This window comes from Choloepus didactylus, chromosome 10 (assembly GCF_015220235.1).
Source record: "Choloepus didactylus isolate mChoDid1 chromosome 10, mChoDid1.pri, whole genome shotgun sequence".
In the NCBI taxonomy this organism is placed as follows: Eukaryota; Metazoa; Chordata; class Mammalia; order Pilosa; family Megalonychidae; genus Choloepus; species Choloepus didactylus.
In genome coordinates, this window is record NC_051316.1 from 3,299,989 (window position 1) to 3,317,865 (window position 17,877).

Below are 17,877 nucleotides of genomic sequence, written 5' to 3' on the forward strand. Positions count from 1 at the left end.
CTATTGGATTGTGGTCCCAACTATGGATGGGTGCAAAACTCAGAGCACTTTGGAAACAGAATTGTGTGCAGCTTATAATGCTCTGTTAAAAATGAAAGGGCTAACTCAGAGGTGCCCAGTGACCTGATGGATGGCCATACTCATCCAGTGGTGGATACATGAAACTATAAGCAAACCCCATTCAGGGAGTTCTCAGCTAAGCATGCTGACAAAATGGAAAGCCTACCTCCTATAATGCAGCCTTTTTAACAAAAGTTCCTTGAGTAGAGAGAGGTATGAAATTTTAGGACCAGTGTCCTATGTGAAAGAGCAACATGTCCTCCATCCCATCAATGATTCTGAGGTGGCTCCCCCCATACCTGACATTGAAAGACAATGAAGTTTACCTGCCTCTGCATGGTATACTGACAGGCACATGGGCAACCTGCTACCTGGACAGCCATGGCTGTCCAGCCCACTACTGACACCATCTGTTGGGAGACTGGACCTTTTCAAAGCAGCCAGTAGGCTGAACTATGGTCTATATGGATGGTAATTTTTCACAAATTCAAGATAACCATTTTTCATTTCTCTGCCCATAACACCAATTCAATTCCAGGTAATATAGAAGCAGATGACCTGGCAAAGATCTGCAGTTTAGCATCAACAACCCATGAAGCTGCTGAGTGACTACATTGAAAAATAGGGAACTGAGGAAAATATACCTTGTGGAGGTTGGCACAGCAGTTTCAGCTACTGGAGATGCTTGCCCTCCTGCTTGCTGTGGCAGTCCAGAATGCTTCCTCACAAACTTGGGCACATCAACCAAGACCAGATCCCTATTGCCTGGTGGCAATTAGACTATTTTGGACCCCTTGATCTGTCTGAAGGGGAAAAATGTGCTTTTACCACCTTAGACACAGCTACAGAACAGATGCTGGCCTTCCCAGTGGGCAAGGCCAAGAAACATGGTACAATATGTAGCCTACAAAAATTGTCTTCTTTGTGGTCCCCACACAGGTGGACAATGATAGAGGGACCCCATTTACCAGGCAGCTAACCCAGGCCTCAGCTGCTGAACATGATATCCTCTGGACATTCCACCTGCTCTACAACCCCAGTGCAGAAGGGTTGACTGAGAGAATGAATGACCCTTTAAAAGAACACTTGAAAGCTGATAAAAGTTTCCTACAGCAATTAACTTAATGACTGTATTCAACACTAATCAGTACCAACACTTGGCCTAGGGTGGTTGCCCCCGCTCATGATGAGATGGTAACCACTGGACCCATTCAAGGTTTGTGAATTCAGGTAAACAGACAAGCAAACTTACAACTACAGTGACATAACAATAACAATTTACTCTTGCATTTACCACAAGCACTAGAATTTGGAGAAAATAAGGTCAATTGTCTGTGATTCTGGCCCATGCAGTCACACTGGTTGAGAATCCTAAGCCCATAGGGTGTTAGAATTACATAAAATGCCAAAAGTTATTTGTTTTACAAATCTGGATTCTCCACTCCCCAGGAGACTGCACAACCTTTCATACAATCTTTATGCCCCAAACTGGCTGTCAGTCTGACACTGAAGGACTCCCTGCTACTGCAGGGGGAGAAAATACAATAATTAAAAACCCCTCACCTCAAATAATTCTATCTAATAAAAATTAGCTCATATATTAAACTATCCAGTTAATGCCTACTTGTGCCATTAATTTCTGTTAAAATTGTATACTACTGTTTCAATAATGCATTAACTAAAGTGTTTTGAGCATTTAGCATTATTCTAAAATGTTTAATTTTAAAGGTATAAAGGATATACTCTTATTTAAAGGAAATTTATTTCTGTGGTCAAAGTTATGTAAAATTGAATGTCTATCTATAACATATTGAATATTTATCCAATGTTCCTTCATCCAAATGGTTTAATTCTTTAACTTGGCCATGGCACCACTTATTAGGGTTACTGTCTATATATACTGGTTTACTTGTACACTGCTCTCTACTGTATTGTTATGGATTATGGATGCAATATCTGTGCTATGGTGAATGCAAATTGCTGCATAGTGGTAGAGTGTGGAAGTCTCATCCCAAGGCCTTCCCTAAGGGCCTTGAAGACTGTGCACAAAACAGTTTGTGTAACTTAGGTCAGTTAAGGTTTGACCTATTGTCCTTGTAAAATCAGGCCTCCAGTGCTAAATGTAATCTATAAGATCCCCACTTCCATGCTTATGCTTCTGGCAGGTGCTTGGAATGCACATGTGCAAATTCTGCTGACCCTCTCCTGCTTAATAATAGGGTTCTGGTTGTAAAAAACATGACTCTATACCAATGGCTGCCCTGTGTTCCAAAAATATAATTGGCTTCCAAAGTGTTCAGGTGATGGTGGAGGTGTTGTGGACTGTGCAGTTTGTTGTTGGAATATGAGGTTGATTCTGCAGCACTGATGATCATCTGCAGGCCTGATGGATTGTGAGGGTTGGACTCTCCCTATAAGATGCTATAGAGGAAAGACCAAGGGCAAATTCCAATTGGGTGTGTGGTAGGTGGTACTTTAATGAAGTGCCCCTGGCTATTCTTGGGCCTGCCTTTTTTTTTCCAATGGCACAGAAATTACCACTGGGTCTAACATATGCATCTTAGCATCTCAGCTTCTCACTTAACAGAGCCTAACATGAGGCATGGCCATGTGCAGTCAATGAATCTACTTTAACTCATGAAAATTTGGAAAAATTTATGTGTCTGTCCTGTCCACTATTTACAGGTGACAAAAGGATTGGCTCATAGCTGTCTTAGCGGTGAGATTTCTTACTCTATTTATGCTTGCCAGGAGTTTCATTCTGGGCCTAAATGCTGAGTGACATTCAAGGTGGTCCTGTGGTGAAAAGAACACATGGTATGTGGAGAGGGTGACATTTTTTATGCTGAGTGGGTTGGAGGTATGATTGGGTACAGGGATGGAGACTCCCAGATGGCAGGCATGATGGTTTACACTGTATATTGTTGTTCCTTTGTCCAGGAACTATCATTGCCCTGAGAGATATCCCTGTCTTGGGAGCCAACATACCCTGGCTCTGTAAGTTAGAATGATACCCATGTAACTGTGAATACCCAACCCAAGTCTTCCTTTTACATGGTGTTGGACTTGGGAGACATTAACCACAAATACATCACATATCTTGTTCTAGAACTGAAAGCATATTAATTAGCAACAGAAGATGACTTCCCCAACCTCTCCATTCCCAAATTTGCTGAAGCCCAAGGGAGTAGGCCAAAGTGGTACTGAATGTGACCATTCTTCTCAAATCTCATGAAAGCAGGTCAGTTTAATCTCACCCTTATCTGACCCTGTGTCTTCATGAGGATGGAAACTAACCCATTTGAAGTGTCTTTATTTAATTTCTTTTATTACTGATTTAATATTGTTTCACATTCTTGGTATAATAAGGTTTTCTTCAAAATTTTAAATTTATTTAAAAAATGTTAGTTTCTTTAATTATTCTTGTAGTATTTCACTTAAGAACAGACACAATCTCTTATGTATTCAAAGGAACATTACCACAATCATCAAATTAACCTGGATGTTGTAGAAATATCTCATCTAGGGGCATAGTCCCCACCTCAACAATTACACAATCATGTCCTATCAACCAATCAAAATGTAATAGTAATAATAATGATAGAAATGTAGAAAGGCACAAACCAAAATATTGTCCAATCTCATATCAAACATGGCATTTCATTTTCAGGTTTATTTATTCTCTTTCATCTGAATATGCTCAATTATTTCCTTCATCTGGACATATTAGAAAGCTGCTGAATCACCATTTTAAAGAATATTTCTCAAATTGTGTTTTTTTTCAATGTTTCTTCCTCATGAAATTCAGTTTATGAATTTTAGGCTCTATTGGGAGAAAATTATTGTGCTCTCATGGTGATTTTTTTAAATAGAAGTTTAATTTTTGTTTCTTTCATAGTATTGAATTCATTTTAAAGTTTATCTAAAAGCTATAACACACACGTATCAAAAATCACAACTTTATAATAAAGCAAAGCAAAGTTTCACAAAATTAAGTAACCTGAAATAACTATTTTGCTTCCCACACTGCAAAAGTTTTCATTAATGGGTTATCTCCAAGGCATTTGATTAAAGATATCTAATAATATACACAGTACTCTCCATACAGTCCTTGTATCTTACTTGGGGTATTGTTTATTGCTGCAGAGTCCTAGGTTTCTATTTTCCCCCTCTTGTCATCTAGTTCCAGTTACATGATTTCACATCCCTCATATCCACTTTCAAATAGAGGTTTCTCTGCTGAGCCTTGTGTGCAGAATCAGCCACACACCACACCAAGTGTTTCTGACTCTTTCCCATTGTTCCAAATAGGAATCCCTGTACCCAGGTGTGCCTAATATACAGCAGGAAATCCCAAGTTAAAAAACTTCAGGGAAGAAATATCACTGGGGCTTGAAACTGTGGAGGAGACACTGCATGACCAGATTGCAAAGCAACCTAGAATTCTGGTGGGTGCTTGGAAAGCACTTGTGCAAATTCTGCTGACACCCTCCTGCCTCACAATAGGCATCAGCTTACTAAGCAACCATGCTCTATCCCAATGGCTGCCCTGTGTTCCAAAATTATCATGGGAACCCCAAGGGTGCAGGTGATCATGGAGTTGCTGTGGCCATTGCAGTTTGTTGTAGGTATATGAGGATGATTCTGCAGTCCTGAGGATCACATGCAGCCCTGATGTATGGTGAGGTTTTGACTATCCATGGAGGATGCTATCCATGAATGGCCAAGGGCAAATTCCAATTGGGTGTGGGATAGTTGGAAATTTAATGAAATTCCTCTGGTCAAGATTGGGCTTTCCTTTTCTTTCCAATGTTGCAGAAATTACCACTGGATCTAAGACATGCAGCTTAGCATCCTGGGTGCTCTCTTACCAGAGCCTTCTATGTGGCATGCCCAGGTGCAGTCAATGAACCCCCTTAATACAGGGAAATTTGAACAACTTTGATATGTCTGCCCTTTCCACTGCTTATAGATGACATGATGATTGTCTCATGGCTGTGTTAGTGTAGGGATTTCTTGCTCTATTTATGTTTGCCAGATGTCTCATTCTTGGCCTAAATGTATGGTGACAATCAAGGTGTTCCTGTGAAGAAGAGAACAAATGATATGTGGAGAGGCTGATATTTTCTTGTTGGTGGGTTTGAGGCATTTTTTTTTGGACAAGGCTGGAGACTACCAGAAGGCCTGCATGATGGTTTACACTGAATATTGTTTGTTTCTTTGTCCAGGAATTATCATTGTCCTGAGGAATATCCCTGTTCTGGGTGCCAACATACCCTGGCTTTTTTTGTTAGAAAGATACACATTAACTGTGAGTGCCCACCCCAAGTCCCCCTTTTACATGATGCTGTACTTGGGAGGGATTAAGCACAAATTTGGCACTTATTTTTTTCCAGATCTGAAAGCAAGTTATTTATCAAAGTAAGAAGTCCTCCCAGACCTCTCCATTCCTAAAATTGTCGAAGCCCACTGGTGTAGGCCCAAGAGGCACTGACTGTGACCTTTTTTTCATATCCCATGAAAGCAGGTCTGTGTAATCACACCCTGATCTGATCCTGTGCTTTCACGAGGAGGGAAAACAACACATGTGAAGTGTCTTTATTTAATTTCTTTTTTTCACTGATTTAACATTGTTTCATATTCCTTGTATAATAAGGTTTTCTTTAACAATTTTAAATTTATGTTTAAAAAATGTTAGTTTCTTTAATTATTCTTGTAGTATTTCACATAAGAACAGAGATATTCTCTTTCATATTCACAGGAACATTACTACAATGATTAAATTAAGCTGGTGTGTAGTACAAATATCTCATCTAGGGGCCTGGTCTGCAACTCAACAATTACCCAATCATGACCTATTGATGAAGCAAAATGTTAATGGTAATAATAATGATAGAAATGTATGAAGACACAAACCAAAATATTGTCCAGTCTCATAGCAAACATGGCATTTCTATTTCAGGTTTATTCTCTTTCATCTGAATATATCTCAATCATTTCCTTCCTTTGGACATATTAGAAAGCTGTTGAAACATCTTTTCAAGAATATTCCTCAGATTGTTTTTTTTTTTTTTTTTCAGTTTTCTTCCTGATGAAATTGAGTTTATGAATTTTAGGTTCACTGGCAGAAAATTATTGTGTCCTCATGGTGAATTTTTTTTTTAATGAGAAATTTATTTTTGGTTTTTCTTTTATTTGAATTCATTTTAAACATTATCTATAAGCTACAACAGAGAAATATCAAAAATCCCCATTTCATAATAAAGCAAAGCAAAGTTTCAGGACAGCAAGTAACCTGAAATAACTACTTTGCTTCCCACATTGCACAAGTTTGCATTAATGGTTAACTTCAAGGCTTTGATTAAAGATTTCTAATAGTATCAATGGTACTCTTCATACAGTCCATGTATCTTTCTTGTGGTATTGTTTATTGCTGCACAGTCCCAGGTTTACTTTTTTGCCCTCTTGTCATCTAGTTCCAGTTACATGACTTCACATCCCTCATATCCACTTTCAAATAGAGGCTTCTCTGCTGATCTTTGTGTGCAGAATCAGCTACACACCACACCAAGTGTTTCTGAATCTTCCCCATTATTCCAAATAGGGATCACTGTACACATGTGTGCCTAATATACAGCAGGAAATCCAAGGTTAAAAAACCTCAGGGAAGAAATCTCACTAGGGTTTGATACTGTGGTGCAGACAGAGAATGACCATGTTCCAAAGCAGCCTAGAATTCTGATGGGTGCTTGGAAAGCACTTGTGCTATTTCTGCTGACACCCTCCTGCCTCACAATAGGCATCAGTTTGCTAAGCAACTTGGCTCTATCCCAATGGCTGCCCAGTGTTCCAAAATTATCACGGAAACCCCAAGGGTGCAGATGATCATGGAGTTGCTGTGGCCATTGCAGTTTGTTGTAGGTATATGAGGATGATTCTGCAGTCCTGAGGATCACATGCAGCCCTGATGTATGGTGAGGTTTTGACTATCCATGGAGGATGCTATCCATGAATGGCCAAGGGCAAATTCCAATTGGGTGTGGGGTAGGTGGAAATTTAATGAAGTGCCCCTGGACAAGATTTGGCCTTCCTTTTTTTCCCAATGGCACAGAAATTACCACTGGATCTAAGACGTGCAGCTTAGCATCCTGGGTTCTCACTTAGCAGAGCTTACCATGAGGCATGCCCATGTGCAGTCAATGAACCCCCTTTAATTCAGGGAAATTTGAACAACTTTGATATGTCTGCCCTCTCCACTGTTTATAGCTGACATGAGGATTGACTCATGGCTGTCTTAGTGGTGGGATTTCCTGCTCTATTTATGCTTGCCAGAAGTCTCATTCAGGCCCTAAATGCTAAGTGACAGTCAAGGTGGTCCTGTGATGAAGAGAACACATGCTATGTGGAGAGGCTGGTGTATTTTGTGTTGTGTGTGTTGGAGTCATGACTGGGGACAGGGATGGAGACTCACATATTGTAGGCATGATGGTGTACACTGATTAATGTTTGTTCCTTGGAGCAGGAACTATCATTGCCCTGAAGGCTATCCCTGTCCTGAAAGCCAATATTCCCTGGCTCTGCCTGTGAGAATGATACACATATTACTGTGAATGCACACCCCAAGGCCCCCTTTTACATGGTGCTAGATTTCAAAGAGATTAACATATATGTGGCACATATTTAGTTCCAGGTCTGAAAGAAAGATTATTACCATAAGAAGAATTTCACATCCTCTCCTTTCCCAAGTTTGTTGAAGCCCAAGAAAGTAGGCCCCAGTGGCACTGACTGTGACAATTCTTCTCATATCCCATGAATGCAGGTCAGTGTAATCTCAACCTCATCTGACCCTGTGCCTTCATGAGGAGAGAAACCAACACATTTGAAGTGTCTTTATTTAATTTCTTTTATGACCATTTTAACACTGTTTTGTAATTCTTGCATGGTAAAGTTTTCCATAACAATTTTAAATTTAAGTTTTAAATAATGTCAGATTCTTTAACTGTTCTTGTATTATTTCACTTATGAATAGAGACATTCTCTTATGTATTCACAGGAACATTAACACAATCATTAAATTAACCTGGTTGTAGTACAAGTATCTCATCAAGGGGCCTGGTCCCAACTTCAGCAGTTACCCAATCATGTCTTATCCACCAAGAAAAATGGTAATAGCAATAACAGTGATATAAATGTAGAAAGGCATAAACTAAAATAGTGTCCAGTCTCATATGAGACATGGCATTTCTTTTTCAGGTTTATTTATTCTCTTTCATCTGAATATATGTCAATCATTTCCTTCATCTGGACATATTAGAAAGCTGCTGAACCATCCTTTTAAAGAATATTCCTCAAATTATCTGTTTTTCTTCAGTGTTTCTTAGTGATGAAATTGAGTTTATGAATTTTAGGCTATACTGGCAGAAAATTATTATGCCCTTGTGGTGATTTTTTTTTAAATGAGAAGTTTAATTTTTCTGTCTTTCATTGTATTGAATTCATTTTAAACATTATATATAAGCTACAACTACACACAAGTATCAAAAATCACCACTTTTAAATAAAGCAAAGCAAAGTTTCAGAAGAGCATATAATCTGAAAAAACTACTTTGATTCCCACAATGCACAAGATTGCATTAATAGGTTATCTTCAAGGCTTTTTATTAAAGATAACTAATATTATAAACAGTACTCTTCATACAGTCTATGTATTTTCCTTGGGGTATTGTTTATTGCTGCACAGTCATAGGATACCATTTTCTCCCTCTTGTCATCTAGTTCCAGTTACACAACTCCTCATCCTTCATATCCATATTGAAATAGAGGCTTCTGTGCTGAGCCTTGTGTTCAGAATCTGCTACACACCACACCAAGTGTTTCTGATTATTTCCTATTACTCCAAATAAGAATTGCTGTACACATATGTGCCTAATATACAGCAGGAAATCCCAAGTTAAGAAACCTCAGGGAAGAATTCTCACTGGGGCTTGAACTTGTGGAGGAGAAAGAGCCAGCGCAGTTTCCAAAGCCACCTACAATTCTGGTAGGTGCTTGGAATGCACTTGTGCAAATTCCACTGACCCTCTCCTGCCTCACAATAGGCATCAGTTTGCTAAGCAACAGGGCTCTATCCCAATGGCTACCCTGTGGTCTGAAAATATAATGGGATCCCCAAGATTGCAGCTGATGGTGGAGGTGTTCTTGCCTGTGCAGTTTCTTGTAGGTATATGAGGATGATTTTGCAGCACCAAGAATCATCTGCATCCTTGATGGATAGTGAGGATTTGACTCTCCCTGGAGGATGCTATACAGGAATGGTGAAAGTCAAATCCCAATTGTGTGGGGTGTATGTGAAGCTTTAATGAAGTGCCCCTGGACAAGTTTGGACCTGCATTTTTTTCTTCCAATGGCACAAAATTACCACTGGATCTAAGACATGCACCTTAGCATCCTGAATGGTCACTTATCAGACCCTCCCATGAGTCATGCTAATGGGCAGTCAAATAACCCACTTTAAGTCACGGAAATTTGGACAACTTTGATGTGTCTTCCCTGTACACTGTTTATAGCTGACATGAGGATTGGCTTATGGCTGTCTTAGTGGTGTGATTTCTTGTTCTATTTGTGCTTGCCAGAAGTCTCATTCTGGGCTTAAATTCTTGTGACAGTCAAGGTGGTCCTGTGATGAAGACAACACATGATATGTAGAGAGGATGATATATTTTGTGTTGAGGGGTTCGGAGGCAAGTTTAGGGACAGTGATGGAGACTCTCAGACAGCAGACATGATGGTCTACACTGAATATTTTTTGTTCCTTGGTCCAGGAACTATCATTGCCCTGAGGGATATCCCTGACCTGGGAGCCAACATAACCTGGCTCTGTCAGTTGGATTGATACTCATGTAACTGTGAATGCCCACTCCAAGTCCCCCTTTTACATGGTGCTGGACTTGGGAGTGATTAACCACAAATGTGGCACATATGGGGGAGATTAACCACAAACGTGGCACATGCTTTTTCCAGATTTAAAACAAGTTTATTAGCAAAGGAAGAATACTTCCCTGACCTCTCCATTCCCAAATTTAATGAAGCCCAAGGAATTAGGCCCAAGTGACACTGAATATGACCATTATTCTCATAATCCATGAAAGCAGGTCAGTGTAATCTCATCCTGATCTGACCCTGTGCCTTCATGAGGAGGGAAACCAACACATTTGAATTGTCTTTATTTAATTTCTTATGTCACTGATTTAACATTGTTTCATATGCCTTGTATAAGTTTTCTTTAACAATTTTGAAGTTATGTTTAAAAAAAGTCAGTTTCCTTAATTATTCTTGTAGTATATCACATAGAATCAGAGACATTCTTTTATGTATTCACAGGAACTTTACCACAATCATTAAATTAACCTGGTTATAGTACAAATATCTCATCTAGGGGGCCTGGTCCCAACCTCAACAATTACCTAATCATGTCCTATTGAGCAACAAAATGTTAATGGTAATAATAATGATAGAAATGTAGAATGGTAGAAACAGTATTGGTGTCCAGTGTCATATAAATAATGGCATTTGTTTTTCAGATTTATTTATTCCCTGTCATCTGAATATATCTCAGTTATTTCCTTCATCTGGACATATTAGAAAGATGCTGAAGCATCCTTTTAGATAATATTCCTCAAATTGTGTTTTATTTTTCAGTGTTTCTTCCTGATGAAATTGAGTTTATGAATTTTAAGCTATATTTGATGAAAATTATTTGCCCTCAAGGTGTATTTTTTAAGTGAGAAGATAAATTTTTGTTTCTTTCATTGTTCTGAATTTGTTTTAAAGATTATCTATATGCTACAAGAACACACAAGTATCAAAAATCACCACTTTATAATAAAGCAAACTGAAGTTTCAGGAAAGCAAGTAACCTGAAATAGCTTCTTTGCTTCCTGTATTGCACAAGATTGCATTAATGTTTTATCTTCAAGGCTTTTGATTAAAGATTTCCAATATTATAAACAGTACTCTTCATATAGTCCCTGTACTTTCTTTGGGGTATAGTTTATTGCTGCACAGTCATAGGTTTCCTTTTCCCATCCTATCATCTAGTTCCAGTTACATGACTTCATATCCTTCATATCCACTTTCAAATTGAGGCTACTCTGCTGAGCCTTGTGTGTAGAATCAGCTACATGCAAACCAAGTGTTTCTGAACCTTTCCCATTACTCCAAATAGGAATCCCTGTACCCAAGTGTGCCTAATATACAGCAGGAAATCCCAAGTTAAGAAACATTAAGGAAGAAATCTCACTGGGGCTCAAACCTGTGGAGGAGAAAGAGCCAGCCCTGGTTCCAAAGTGGCCTAGAATTCTGGCAGGTGCTTGGAATGTGTGTGCACAAATCCTGCTGAACCTCTCCTGCGTCACAATAGGCATCAGGTTGTTAAGCAATAGGGCTCTATCCCAATGGCAGTCCTGTGATCTGAAAATATATTGGACTCCCCTAATGTGCAGAGCATGGTGGAGGTTTGTGGCTTGTGCAGTTTGTTGTAGGTACATGAGGATGATTCTGTAGACCCGAGGATCACCTGCAGCCCTGATGGATGGTGATGGTTTGACTCTCCCTGGAGGAGGCTATTCAGGAATGGCCCAGGGCAATTTACAATTGGGTGTGGGGTAGGCTGAATTTTAATGATGTACCCTTGGCCAAGCTTCAGCCTCCCCTTTCTTTCCCAATGGCACAGAAATTACCACTGGATCACAGACATGTATCTTAGCATCCTGGGTGCTCACTCCACAGAGCCTACCATGAGGCATGGCCATGTGCAGTCAATGAACCCACTTTAAGTCAGGAAGATTTGGACATCTTTGATGTATCAGCCCTGTCCACTGTTTATAGCTGACATGAGGATTGGCTCATGGCTGCTTTTATGGTGGTATTTCTTTCTCTGTTTATGCTTGCCAGAGGTCTCATTTAGTCCCAGAATGACAGTCAAGGTGGTCCTGTGATGAAGAGAACACATAATATGTGGAGAGGCTGATGTGTTTTGCATTGAGTGTATTGGAGACATCATTGGGGACAGGGATGGAGACTTCCAGAGTGCAGGCATGACAGTGTACACTGAATATTGTTTGTTACTAAGTCCAGGAACTATCATTTCCCTGGGGGATATCCCTGTCCTGGGAGCCAACATACCCTGGCTCTGTCAGTTAGAATGATACACATGTTACTGTGAATGCCCACTCCAAGTGCCCCTTATACATGGCACTTGACTTGTGAGAGTTTAACCACAAATTTGGCACATATTTTTTTTCAGATCTGATAGCAAGTTTATTAGCAAAATAAGAAGAATTCTCTGACCTCTCCAGTCCCAAACTTGCTGAAGACCCAGGTAGTAGGTAGGCTTAAGTGGTAATGACTGACCATTCTTCTCATATCCCATAAAAGCAGGTCAGTGTAATCTCACCCTGATGTGACTCTGTGCCTTCATGGGGAGGGAAATCAACACATGTGAAGTGTCTTTATTTAATTTCTTTTATCACTGATTTAACATTGTTTCATATTCTTTGTATAATAAGGTTTTCTTTAACAATTTTAAATTTATGTTTGAGAAAATGTCAGTTTCTTTAATTACTCCTGTAGTAATTCACTTAATAACAGAGACATTCTCTTATGTATTCACAGAATCATTACCAAAATAAATAATTCACCTGGTTGTACTACAAATAGCTTATCTAGGGGTCTGGTCCCAACAAATTACCTAACCATGTCCTATCAACCAAGCAAAATGTTAATAGTAATAATAATGATAGAAATGTAGAATGGTACAAACCACAATAGCATCCAGTCTCATATCAATAATGGCATTTCTTATTCAGATTTATTTATTCCCTTTCATGTGAATATCTCTCAATTATTTCCTTCATTTGGACATATTAGAAAGCTGCTGAACCATCTTTTTAAAGAATATTCCTCAAATTGGGTTTTCCATGTTTATTCCTGATGAAATTGAGTTTATAAATTTTAGGCTGAATTGGCAGAAAATTATTGTGCCCTGATGTTGATTTTTTTAAATGAGAAGCTTAATTTTTGTTTCTTTCATTATATTGAATTCTTTTTAAACATTATCTATAAGCTATAAAAACACACAAGTATAAAAAATCACCACTTTGTAATATGCCTTGTATAAGTTTTCTTTACAATAATAAATAAAGCAAATAAAGCAAAGCAGAGTTTCAGTAAAGCAAGTAACTGGAAATAACTACTTTGCTTCCCAAATTGCACACAATTGCATTAATAGGTTATCTTCAAGGCATTTTATTAAAGATTTCTAATATTATAAACAGTACTCTTCATACAGTCCATGTATCTTCCTTGGGGTACTGTTTATTGATGCGCAGTCCTAGGTTTCCTTTTTCCCCCTCCTGTCATCTAATTCCAGTTACAGGACTTCACATTCCTTATAACCACTTTCAAGTAGAGGCTTCTCTGCAGACCCTTGTGTGCAGAATCAGCTACAAACCACATCATTGTGTTTCTGAATCTTTCCCATTACTCCAAATTGGAATCCCTGTGCTCAGGTGTTCCTAATATACAGCCGGAAATCCCAAGTTAAGAAACCTCAGGGAAGAAATCTCACTGGGGCTTGAACCTATGGAGGAGGCAGAGTCAGCTCCATTTACAAAGTGGCCTAGAATTCTGGAAGGTGTTTGGAATGCACATGTACAAATTCCACTCACCATCTCCTGCCTCACACTAGGCATCAGGTTGCTAACAAACAGGGCTCTATCCCAAAGCTTGCCCTGTGTTCTCAAAATGTAACAGGATCCTCAAGTGTACAGGTGATGGTGGAGGTTTTTTTACCTGTGCCATTTGTAGTAGGTTTATGAGGATGATTCTGCAGCCCTGAGGATCACCTGCAGCCCTGATGGATGGTAAGGGTTTGACTCTCCCTGGAGGATGTTATACAGGAAAGGCCAAGGGCAAATTTCAATTGGTTGTGGGGTAAGCAGAAATTTAATGAAGTGCCCCTTGCCAAGCTTGGGCCTGCCTTTTTTTTCCCAATGGCACAGAAAATGCCACTGGATCTAAGACATGCAGTTTAGCATCCTGGGTTCTCACTTAGCACAGTCTACCATGAGGCATGGTAGCCTGTGTTAAGTGAGCACAATGAACCCACTTTAAGTTAGGGAAATTGGAAATCTTTGATGTGTCTGTCTTGTACACTGTTTATAGCTGACATGAGGATTGGCTTATGCCTGTCTTAGTGGTGGGATTTCTTGCTCTAGTTATGCTTGCCAGAAGTCTATTTCTGGGCCTAAATGCTGAGTGACAGTCAAGGTTGTCCTGTGATGAAGAGAACACATGATACATGGATAGGCTGATATATTTTGTGTTGAGTGGGTTGGAAGCATGATTCAGGACAGGGATGGGGACTCCCAGAGGGCAGGCATGATGGTGTACTCTGAATATTGTTTATTCCTTGCTCCAGGAACTATCATTGCTCTGAAGGATATCCCTGTCCTGGGAGCCAACATAACATGGCTCTGTCAGTTAGAATTATACACATGTAACTGTGAATGGCCTCCCCAAGACCCATTTTATGTGGTGCTGCACTTGGGAGAGATTAACCACAAATGTGGCACACATTTTCTTCCTGATCTGAAAGCACTTTTATTAGCAAAGGAAGATTTCCCTAACCTCTTCTTTCCCAAATTTGCTGAAGTCCAATGGAGTAGGCCCAAATGGCACTGACTGTTACTCTTCTTCTTATATCCCATGAAAGCAGGTCAGTGCAATTTCACCCTGATCTGACCCTGTGCCTTCACAATGAGGGAAATCAACACATATGAAGTGTCTTTAATTTCTTTTATCACCAATTTAACATTGTTTCATATTCCTTGTATAATAAGGTTTTCTTTAATGATTTTAAATTTATGTTTCAAAAAATTTCAGTTTCTTTAATTATTCTTGTAGAATTTCACTTAAGAACAGAGACATTCTCTGATATATTCACAGGAGCATTACCACAATCATTAAATTAACCTGTTTGTAGTACAAATATCTCATCTCTGGGCCACCTCAACAATTACCCAATCCTGTCCTAGTGACCAAGCAAAATGTTAAGAGTAATATTAGAGCGGCGGGGCAAGATGGCAGACTGGTGAGCTGTATGTTTTAGTTACTCCTCCAGGAAAGTAGGTAGAAAGCCAGGAACTGCGTGCACTGGACACCACAGAGCAATCTGACTTTGGGCATACTTCATACAACACTCATGAAAACGTGGAACTGCTGAGATCAGCAAAATCTGTAATTTTTTGCGGCCAGGGGACCCGCGCCCCTCCGTGCCAGGCTCAGTCCCGGGGGAGGAGGGGCTGTCAGCTCTGGGAAGAAGGGAGAACTGCAGTGGCAGCTCTTATCAGAAACTCATTCTACTGATCCAAACTCCAAACATAGACAGACTGAGACCAGACACCAGAGAATCTGAGAGCAGCCAGCCCAGCAGAGAGGAGAGAAGCATAGAAAAAAAACAACACGAAAAACTCCAAAATAAAAGTGGAGGATTTTTGGAGTTCTGGTGAACATAGAAAGGGGAAGGGCCCTGAGGCGCATATGCAAATCCCTAAGAAAAGCTGATCTCTCTGCCCTGTGGACCTTTCCTTAATGGCCCTGGTTGCTTTGTCTCTTAGCATTTCAATAACCCATTAGATCTCTGAGGAGGGCCATTTTTTTTTTTTAATCCTTTTTTCTATTTCTAAAGTAATTACTCTAAGAAGCCCAATACAGAAAGCTTCAAAGACTTACTATTTGGGCAGGTCAAGTCAAGAGCAGAACTAGGAGAGCTCTGAGACAAAATTCAATAATCCAGTGGCTGAGAAAATTCACTAAACACCACAACTTCCCAAGAAAAGGGGGGTGTCCACTCACAGCCATCATCCTGGTGGACAGGAAACACTCCTGCCCATCGCCAGCCCCATAGCCCAGAACTGCCCCAGACAACCCAGTGTGATGGAAGTGCTTCAAATAACAGGCACACACCACAAAACTGGGCGTGGACATTAGCCTTCCCTGCAACCTCAGCTGATTGTCCCAGAGTTGGGAAGGTAGAGCAGTGTGAATTAACAAAGCCCCATTCAGCCATCATTTCAGCAGACTGGGAGCCTCCCTACACAGCCCAGCAGCCCAGAACTGCCCTGGGGGGATGGCACTCACCTGTGACATAGCACAGTCATCCCTCAACAGAGGACCAGGGGGTGCACGGCCTGGAAGAGGGGCCCACTTGCAAGTCTCAGGAGCCATACGCCAATACCAAGGACTTGTGGGTCAATGGCAGAGACAAACTGTGGCAGGACTGAACTGAAGGATTAGACTATTGCAGCAGCTTTAAAACTCTAGGATCACCAGGGAGATTTGATTGTTAGAGCCACCCCTCCCCTCGACTGCCCAGAAACACGCCCCATATACAGGGCAGGCAACACCAACTACACACGCAAGCTTGGTACACCAATTGGACCCCACAAGACTCACTCCCCCACTCACCAAAAAGGTTAAGCAGGGGAGAACTGGCTTGTGGAGAACAGGTGGCTCGTGGACGCCACCTGCTGGTTAGTTAGAGAAAGTGTACTCCACGAAGCTGTAGATCTCATAAATTAGAGATAAGGACTTCAATTGGTTTACAAATCCTAAAAGAACCCTATCAAGTTCAGCAAATGCCACGAGGCCAAAAACAACAGAAAATTATAAAGCATATGAAAAAACCAGACGATATGGATAACCCAAGCCCAAGCACCCAAATCAAAAGACCAGAAGAGACACAGCACCTAGAGCAGCTACTCAAAGAACTAAAGATGAACAATGAGACCATAGTACGGGAGATAAAGGAAATCAAGAAGACCCTAGAAGAGCATAAAGAAGACATTGCAAGACTAAATAAAAAAATGGATGATCTTATGGAAATTAAAGAAACTGTTGACCAAATTAAAAAGATTCTGGACACTCATAGTACAAGACTAGAGGAAGTTGAACAACGAATCAGTGACCTGGAAGATGACAGAATGGAAAATGATAGCATAAAAGAAAGAATGGGGAAAAAAATTGAAAAAATCGAAATGGACCTCAGGGATATGATAGATAATATGAAACGTCCGAATATAAGACTCATTGGTGTCCCAGAAGGGGAAGAAAAGGGTAAAGGTCTAGGAAGAGTATTCAAAGAAATTGTTGGGGAAAACTTCCCAAATCTTGTAAACAACATAAATACACAAATCAAAAATGCTCAGCGAACTCCAAATAGAATAAATCCAAATAAACCCACTCTGAGACATATACTGATCACACTATCAAACACAGAAGAGTAGGAGCAAGTTCTGAAAGCAGCAAGAGAAAAGCAATTCACCACATACAAAGGAAACAGCATAAGACTAAGTAGTGACTACTCAGCAGCCACCATGGAGGCAAGAAGGCAGTGGCACGATATATTTAAAATTCTGAGTGAGAAAAATTTCCAGCCAAGAATACTTTATCCAGCAAACCTCTCCTTCAAATTTGAGGGAGAGCTTAAATTTTTCACAGACAAACAAATGCTGAGAGAATTTGCTAACAAGAGACCTGCCCTACTGGAGATACTCAAGGGAGCCCTACAGACAGAGAAACAAAGAAAGGACAGAGAGACTTGGAGAAAGGTTCAGTACTAAAGAGATTCGGTATGGGTACAATAAAGGATATTAATAGACAGAGGGGAAAAATATGACAAACATAAACCAAAGGATAAGATGGCTGATTCAAGAAATGCCTTCACGGTTATAACATTGAATGTAAATGGATTAAACT